We start from the raw sequence: 10450 nt of genomic DNA, 5'->3' as shown, positions 1-10450 counted from the left end.
AGAGTGTAGTATGAGAAGACCAGTTCAAATGTGCTATTATCAGAAGCTTAAGATGAAAGAAAATAATACAATATTCTCTCGTACTCTCCCACCTTTAGATTGACTAAAGCGAGTCGCAGCAGATAACAATAACTATGGTTGCCATATCGATTGTTAAGAAGATAAGAACTTATTGAGAAGGTTTTGGGATCGAAGAAAAATATATTTATGGAATAGCAACAAAAATTATTTCAGCGACTGACAAAAATCTCACCTACACAAGAAAACCACAAAACAAAGATTGAATGACAAAACATATATTTGATCTAATGGAGAACGGCGAATATATAAAAATTCGAATTATAAATTATAGTACGAAATAAGTAAAAAAACAAGTAAGTAAAGTCTAAAGTCGGGCGGGGCCGACTATATTATACCCTTCACCATTATGTAGACCAACATTTGTGTTACCATCTCAGTTCCTTCAAATTTGTTGGGAGTAATTATAAAGGTTTATATTCCCATATACACCCAGAGAAGGAATATGATCACCTCAAACATGTTTTAAGTGCAAAATGTTATTTTTGGGTGCTGACCATGTAACATGGTTTTCGCAACCATGTTATTTCCTCGGAAATCATGTATCTGATTTCGGCAAGCAGGTTATATTTGACGAGAAAATAACATTTTAGTGACAAACATGTTACATGGTCACCATACAAAAATAACATTTTGCTCTTGAAATATGTTTGAGGTGATCATATTCCTTCTCTGCGTGTACAAATATTTATATCTGAAACGATTTGGAGAAAATTTTTTGTACTTCTAAAAAATCCCTAGAATTAAAAATTAAATCGGCTAACACCCTGGGATGAAACACAATGTTAGTAACAAACAAATATATACGGCCGTAACTTCGGCCAGGCCAAATCTTATGTACCCTCCACGATGGATTGCGTAGAAACTTTTACGTAAAACTGTCATCCACAATTACTTGGGTTGTGGTATCTTAAAACTTCTTAACATCGTTTTCTAAATTGTGAGTTAGTCCATACGTGGTATATATTAGACAAAAAAGTTGTGTATAGGTAAGTCTATAAATAATTTTTGTGTGATTTGGGATCGATTTATCCGAGGGCTATATATAACTATAGACCGATATGGACCTAGTTAGGCATGGTTGTTAACGGCTGGGGATCGGTTGATATGGGGGCTATATATAATTATGGACCGATGTGGACCAATTTTTGCGTGATTGTTAGAGACCATATACTTACACCATATACCAAAGTTCAACCGGATCGGATGAAATTTGCTTCTCTTTTAGGCTCCGCAAGCCAAATCTGGGGATCGGTTGATATGGGGGCTATGTATAATTATGGACCGATGTGGACCAATTTTTGCATGGTTGTTAGAGACCATATACCAACACCATGTACCAAATTTCAGCCGGATCGGATGAAATTTTCTTCTCTTTGAGGCTCCGCAAGCCAAATCTGGGGATCGGTTGATATGGGGGCTATATATAATTATGGACCTATTTTTGCATGGTTGTTAGAGACCATATACTAACATCATGTACCAAATTTCAGCCGGATCGGATGAAATTTTCTTCTCTTAGAGTCTCTGCAAGCCAAATCTGGAGATCGGTTTATATGGAGGGATATATATAATTATGGTCCGATATGGACCAATTTTTGCATGGTTGTTAGAGAACATACACTAACATCATGTACCAAATTTCAGCCGGATAGGATGAAATTTGCTTCTCTTAGAGGCTCTACAAGCCAAATCTGGGGATCGGTTTATATGGGGGCTATATATAATTATGGACCGATGTGGAATAATTTTTGCATGGTTGTTAGAGACCATATACTAACACCATGTACCAAGTTACAGCCGGATCGGATGAAATTTGCTTCTCTTAGAGGCTCCTCAAGCAAATCGGGGGATCGGTTCATATGGGGGCTATATATATTTATGGACCGATGTGGACCAATTTTTGCGTGATTGTTAGAGACCATATACTTACACCATATACCAAAGTTCAACCGGATCATATGAAATTTGCTTCTCTTAGAGGCTCCGCAAGCCAAATTGGGGGATCGGTTTATATGGGGGCTATACGTAAAAGTGGACCGATATGGCCCATTTGCAATACCATCCGACCAACATCAATAACAACTACTTGTGCCAAGTTTCAAGTCGATAGCTAGTTTCGTTGCGTAGTTAGCGTGATTTCAACAGACGGACGGATGGACGGACATGCTCAGATCGACTCAGAATTTCACCACGACCCAGAATATATATACTTTAATATTTTGACAAAACTTTCTTTACAAACAAAATGTTAATAAAATTTTGTCAAAATTTTCTATAGAAGTAAAATTTTGACAAAATTTTCTATAGAAATAAAATTGGGACAAAATTTTCATTAGGAATAAAATTTTAACAAAAAGTTTTTTATAGAAATAAAATTTTGTCAACATTTTCGGTAGAAATAAAATTTTGATAAAATTGTCTATAGAAACAAAATTTTTACAAAATTTTTTATGGAAATAAAATTTTGACAAAATATTCTATAGAAATAAAATTTTGAGAAAATTTTCTTTAGAATTAAAATTTTGAGAAAATTTTCTTTAGGAATAAAATTTTGACAAAATGTTCTATAGAAATAAAATTTCAACAAAATTTTCCATAGAAATAAAATTTTGGTTGACTAAGTTAACGCAAAATGTTCCTCCACCTAAGCTTCGGAAGGCGCAGCGAAGCGGGCCGGGTTACGCTAGTAGTCTATAGAAACAAAATTTTTACAAAATTTTTTATGGAAATAAAATTTCAACAAAATTTTCGATAGAAATAAAATTTTGACAAAATTTTCTATAGAAATAAAATTTCGACAAAATTTTCGATAGAAATAAAATGTTGACAAAATTTTCTATAGAAATAAAATTTCGACAAAATTTTCTTTAGAAATAGAATTTTGATAAAAAATCTCCATAGAAATATATTTTTGAAAAAATTTGCTATAGAAATACAATTTTGACAAAATTTTCTATAGAAATAAAATAAAGAGCAATATTTCGATGTATTACAAACGAAATGACAAAGTTAATATACCCCCATCCTATGGTGGAGAGTATAATAAATATGGGAAATTTAAAGCTAGAGCAATTTTGATGCAATTGTACAATTGAGCATTTATCGGGCGATACATATGTATTCGAGATATAGGACAATTTGAGTAATATTTACAATTTTTGCTACTCAGCAGTGGCGATTTTACAGGATATTGGTTAAATCTCGCCAAGATATGTGGTCAGTTGTGGGTTGTGATATATTATTTCGCCAATTGGGGCGATATTTCCACAAGTGGGAGCTTTATTTAAAATTCGACCATTCTGTAGAAAGTTTGGCATATGGGTGTAAATCGGGCGAAATATAGATATGGGAGCTATATCTAAATCTGAACTGATTTTAACCAAATTTGGCACACTTAACGATACTATTAAACGTACTCCTTATGCAAAATTTGAAGCAACTCAGGGCAAAACTTTGGCTTTTGAAGCCATATAAGTGCAAATCGGACGAAAGATATATATGGGAGCTATATCAAAATCTGAACCGATTTGAAACAAATTTGGCACGCTTAACGATACTATTAAACGTACTCCTTGGACAAAATTTGAAGCAAATCAGGATAAAACGCTGGCTTTTTTTGGCCATATGAATCTAAATCGGGCAAAAGATATATATGGGAGCTATATCTAAATCTGAACTGATTTTAACCAAATTTAGCACACTGAATGATAATCTAAAACGTACTCTTTGTGCAAAATTTGAAGCAAATCAGGGCAAAACTCTGGCTTTTGCGGCCATATTAGTCGAAATCGGACGAATGATATATATAGGGGCTATATCTAAATCTGAACTGATTTTAACCAAATTTAGCACACTGAATGATAATCTAAAACGTACTCCTTATGCAAAATTTGAAGCAAATCAGGGCAAAACTCTGGCTTTTGAGGCCATATAAGTTCAAATCGGACGAAAGATATATATGGGAGCTATATCTAAATTTGAACCGATTTGGCTGATATTTTGCATATCTTACGAAAGCCCCAAATTTTGAGAAAATACGTTGATAAATATGTTAATTATGGCCAGATCGGTGATAAATATATATGACAGCTATATCTAAATCTGAACCGATTTTTTTTTCAAAATCAATAGCGATTGTCTTTGAGCCAATGTAAAACTCTGTGCCAAATTTGAGGATGGTCGGACTTAACCTGCGAGCTGTACTTTGCACACAAAATTACATATACAGACAGACGGACGGACAGACAGATAGACGGACGGACATCGCTAAATTGAATTCTAAGACGATCGGTATACTAAACGACGGGTCTCAGACTTTTCCTTCTTGGCGTTACATACAAATGCACAAACTTATTATAAAAATCGCCCAAAATTCTGCAATGACTAAAATTCATATTCCCCATTGACACAACAAAATAAAATCGATTATTGGACTTTTTTGGGTAGATGGTTTTATTTTAAATATTGTGTTGTGATTTTTGTTTTTATTTTAAATTATTTAGCGTGTTTCGAGCATACATTTCAGTTACAATTACTTAAATTTAATTTTTTTTTTGTTATTACGACTATTGATTTATATATATGAAAATGTTGTCATCGTTAATGGGGATTCGTTCAGATTTTCTTTATCAAGCTTTTAAAGCATTTGTTTTTTTCCTTTTAGATTTTGGTGTATTATTGTATTAATTCATTTAGCTTATTTATTTTTGTTTTTTTTTCCTGCGTAGAAAATTTAATTATTTTTGAGTTAGTGTGCTTAGCATTTGCATTTGCTGTGGATTTTTGTAAGCTACGAGTATTTCTGAATTTCTATTTATAGCAAAGCAAACCAAAAATAATTGTGAGTGATAATTTTAAACATAATTTGTACTTTAAATATGATTGTGATTGACATAAAATTGATCCTCAGATTTGAGGAAATAAAGAAAAATTATAAATTCAATTAAAATTTGGATATTAGTTTTAAAAATAGAATTTATTTCAATTAAAAACAGTCATAATATGTATTTTAAATACGATATTTTAAAGCATATCGATGCTTAAAGGAAGCTTAAATGAAAATTAAACGAGTAAGATCAAATTGCAAATTTCATTCAAATCTGAAAAAATTTTTATATTCCCAATATGAAAAATCAGGAGGTCTATCAGTTGTTCGCATCATGGGTTATTTCATCCACAATATTTTGGCCATGATAACGCTAAAATAGATATCGCGTTTGTTATGTCCGAGCAGCATTGAGATCATATCAGAGCAATGTTTTGAACAATTCACAATATGTGCTCCAAGAAGTAATTTCCCCTTTGGAAAATGTGCATACATATTTTCACCATGACAATGAACCGAAGATAAATTCTTTGAATTCAGTAATGAGCTGCTTAGGATCATGGTTGCCACACGAGTTTAACTTAATCTACTATAATTTTCAAAAATTATTTCAAAATCATTTTTAAATTTTTTTCAACATATTCTGAGTTTATATGGGAAGAATGGGCGACTCTATGAACTTTACCTTACTAAGTTAAACAGTAAGCCATATGCTCCATCTTCTGGTTTATGAATTCGCAAAACTCAAAAAATTAAATTTTTCTTGGTAGAATTTCTTGCTCGTAGTATAATTCCTAATAGTTATATTTCTAATAGGAGAGAAAAAAGAAGAAGTATTTTTCTGATATAAAGTGCTTTCCTTAGAACCGAATAAGCTTTTTCCTAGTGTAATTTATTAGAATTTATAATTAAACTAGGAAAGTTTAGTACAAAAATCCCCCAATGAATTTCTGAAAAATATTAAAAAACAAATTAATTTAAATTTCTTTCCTAGTAGGTTAGTTAGGTTAGGTTAGGTGGCAGCCCGATGTATCAGGCTCACTTAGACTATTCAGTCCATTGTGATACCACATTGGTGAACTTCTCTCTTATCACTGAGTGCTGCCCGATTCCATGTTAAGTTCAATGACGAGGGACCTCCTTTTTATAGCCGAGTCCGAACGGCGTTCCACATTCCAGTGAAACCACTTAGAGAAGCTTTAAAACCCTCAGAAATATCACCAGCATTACTGAGGTGGGATAATCCAACGCTGGAAAACTTTTTTGGTGTTCGGTCGAAGCAGGAATCGAACCCACGACCTTGTGTGTGCTAGGCGGGCATGCTAACCATTGCACCACGGTGGCTCCTAGTGTCAAGTATAAAAAACTCAAATTTAAAAGAAATTTAAATGTGTTCTCCAATTGTCCGCTTTGTTGGCTCGAAATCACTAACAAACACAATTGGGGTAAAGACTAAATCTTTGAAACATAGCAAGCTTTTTTCAGTGTAATTAATTATGAATTCCTAGTTTAGTATAAAAATCCCCAAATAAATTTCTGCCTATGAACTCATCGAAGGATGAGTTGTCAAAATTTTATTTCTAAAGAAAATTATATCAAAATTTTATTTTTATCGAAAATTTCGTCAATATTTATTTCTCTCGAAAATTTGGCAAAATTCCATTTCTAAAGAAAATCTTGTCAAAACTTTATTTCTAAAGAAAATTTTCTCAAAATTTTATTTCTAAAGAACATTTTGTCAAAATTTTATTTCTAAAGAAAAATTTCTCAAAATTTTATTTTTAAAGAACATTTTATTTTTAAAGAAAATTTTATTTCCAAAGAAAATTTTCTCAAAATGTTATTTCTAAAGAACATTTTGTCAAAATTTTATTTCTAAAGAAAATTTTTTCAAAATTTTATTTTTATCGAAAATTTTGTCAATATTTAATTTCCCTCGAAAATTTGGCAAAATTCTATTTCTAAAGAAAATTTTCTCAAAATTTTATTTCTAAAGAATATTTTGTCAAAATTTTATTTCTAAAGAAAATTGTCTCAAAATTTTATTTCTAAAGAAAATTTTGTCAAAATTTTATTTCCAATGAACATTTTGTCAAAATTTTATTTCTAAGGAAAATTTTCTCAAAATTTTATTTCTAAAGAACATTTTGTCAAAATTTTATTTCTAAAGAAAATTTTGTCAAAATTTTATTTATATCGAAAATTGTGTCAATATTTAATTTCTCTCGAAAATTTGGCAAAATTCCATTTCTAAAGAAAATTTTCTCAAAATTTTATTTCTATAGAAAAATTTTTCAAAATTTTGTTCCTATAGGAAATTTTTTCAAAATTTCATTTCTATAGGAAATTTTCCAAAAATTTATTTCTATAGGATATTTTGTCAAAATTTTATTTCTACAAAAAAAAAAATTCTCAAAAATTGAAATTTCTATCAAAATTTTATTTCAATAGAAAATTTTGTCAAACTTTTATTTGTATAGAAAATTCTCTCAAAATTTAATTTCTATAGAAAATTTTGTCAAAACTTTATTTCTAGAGGAATTTTTTTTTCAAAATTTCATTGCTATAGAAAATTTTCCCAATTTTCTAAAGAAATGAGAAGGTTCAGCGTTTAAAACTAGAAGTGCCCATATGTAATACATACTTCTAGTTAATGTGGTCAATGGACTGAATAGTCCAAGTGAGCTTGAAACTATACCGGACTGCCACTCTAACCTAACCTAACCTTCTATAGAAATTTTTTCAACATTTTATTTCTATAGAAATTTCTATCAAAGTTTTATTTCTATCGAAAATTTTGTCAAAACTTTATTTCTAGAGGACATTTTTTTCAAAATTTCATTTCTATAGGAAATTATGTCAAATATTTATTTCTATTGGATATTTTGGCAAAATTTTATTTCCATCAAAAGTTTATTTCTATAGAAAATTTTGTTAAAGTTTTATTTGTATAGAAAATTCACTCACAATTTAATTTCTATCGAAAATTTTGTCAAAACTTTATTTCTAGAGGAAATTTTTTTCAAAATTTCATTTCTATAGGAAATTATGTCAAATATTTATTTCTATTGGATATTTTGGCAAAACTTTATTTCTATAGAAAATTTTCTCAAAATTGTCTTTCTAAATTTTTTTAAATTTTATTTCTATAAAAAAAATTTCTCAAAATTTAATTTCTATAGAAAATTTTGCCAACATTTTATTTCTAAAGAAAATTTTTTCAAAAATTTATTTCTATAGAAAATTTTGTCAAAATTTTATTTCTATAGAAAATTGTGTCAAAATTTTATTTCTATATAAAATTTTGTTAACATTTTATTCCTATAGCAAATTGTGCCAAAATTTTATTTCTATAGAAAATTTAATCAAAATTTTATTGTAGTAGAAAATTTTGTCAAAATTATATTTCTATAGAAAATTTTGTAAAAATATTATTTCTATAGAAAATTTTGTATAAAGTTTATTTCTATAGAAAATTTTGTCAAAATTTTATTTCTATCGAAAATTTTATCAAAATGTTTAATCCTATAGAAAATTTTCTCAAAATATTATTTGTTAAGAAAATTTTGTCAAAATTTTATTTCTATAGAAAATTTTCACAAAATTTTATTTCTATAGAAAGTTTTGTCAAAATTTTATTTCTATAGAAAATTTTCACAAAATGTTATTTCTATAGAAAATTTTGTCAAAATTTTATTTCTATAGAAAATTTTGTCAAAATTTAATTTCTATAGAAAATTTTGTCAAAACTTTATTTCTAGAGGAATTTTTTTTTCAAAATTTCATTTCTATAGGAAATTCTCTCAAAATTTTGTCAAAACTCTATTTCTAGAGGAAATTTTTTTCAAAATTTAATTTCTATAGGAAATTATGTCAAATATTTATTTCTATTGGATATGTTGGCAAAATTTTATTTCTATAGAAAATTTTTTCAAAATTGTCTTTCTATAGATAGTTTTTTAAATTTTATTTCTATAAAAACAAATTTCTCAAAATTTAATTTCTATAGAAAATTTTGTCAAAATTTTATTTCTATAGGATTTTTTTCAGAATTTAATTTCTATAGGAAGTTATGTCAAATATTTATTTCTATAGGATATATTGTCAAACTTTTATTTCTATAGAAAATTTTCTCAAAATTGTCTTTCTAAATTTTTTTAAATTTTATTTCTATAAAAAAAATTTCTCAAAATTTAATTTCTATAGAAAATTTTGCCAACATTTTATTTCTAAAGAAAATTTTTTCAAAAATTTATTTCTATAGAAAATTTTGTCAAAATTTTATTTCTATAGAAAATTGTGTCAAAATTTTATTTCTATATAAAATTTTGTTAACATTTTATTCCTATAGCAAATTGTGCCAAATTTTATTTCTATAGAAAATTTAATCAAAATTTTATTGTAGTAGAAAATTTTGTCAAAATTATATTTCTATAGAAAATTTTGTAAAAATATTATTTCTATAGAAAATTTTGTATAAAGTTTATTTCTATAGAAAATTTTGTCAAAATTTTATTTCTATCGAAAATTTTATCAAAATGTTTAATCCTATAGAAAATTTTCTCAAAATATTATTTGTATAGAAAATTTTGTCAAAATTTTATTTCTATAGAAAATTTTCACAAAATTTTATTTCTATAGAAAGTTTTGTCAAAATTTTATTTCTATAGAAAATTTTCACAAAATGTTATTTCTATAGAAAATTTTGTCAAAATTTTATTTCTATAGAAAATTTTGTCAAAATTTAATTTCTATAGAAAATTTTGTCAAAACTTTATTTCTAGAGGAATTTTTTTTTTTCAAAATTTCATTTCTATAGGAAATTCTCTCAAAATTTTGTCAAAACTCTATTTCTAGAGGAAATTTTTTTCAAAATTTAATTTCTATAGGAAATTATGTCAAATATTTATTTCTATTGGATATGTTGGCAAAATTTTATTTCTATAGAAAATTTTTTCAAAATTGTCTTTCTATAGATAGTTTTTTAAATTTTATTTCTATAAAAACAAATTTCTCAAAATTTAATTTCTATAGAAAATTTTGTCAAAATTTTATTTCTATAGGATTTTTTTCAGAATTTAATTTCTATAGGAAGTTATGTCAAATATTTATTTCTATAGGATATATTGTCAAACTTTTATTTCTATAGAAAATTTTCTCAAAATTGTATTTCTATAGATTTTTTTAATTTTATTTCTATAGAGTTTTTTTCAAAATTCTATTTCTAAAGAAAATATTTACAAAATTTTATTTCTATAGAAAATTTTGTCAAAATTTTATTTCTATACCAAATTTTGACAAAATTTTATTTCTATAGAAACTTTTATTTCTGTAGATTTTTTTTGTAAAAATTTTATTTCTATAGAAAATTTTTTCAAAATTTCATTTCTATAGGAAGTTATGTCAAAAATTTTTTCTATAGGACATTTGGTCAAACTTTTATTTCTATAGAAAATTTTGTCAAAATTTTATTTCTATAGGATTTTTTTTCAAAATTTCATTTCTATAGGAAGTAATGTCAAAAACTTATTTCTTTAGGATATT

This window comes from Haematobia irritans, chromosome 1 (assembly GCF_050003625.1).
Source record: "Haematobia irritans isolate KBUSLIRL chromosome 1, ASM5000362v1, whole genome shotgun sequence".
NCBI classification, from domain to species: domain Eukaryota; kingdom Metazoa; phylum Arthropoda; class Insecta; order Diptera; family Muscidae; genus Haematobia; species Haematobia irritans.
This window is presented reverse-complemented; position numbering follows the sequence as displayed.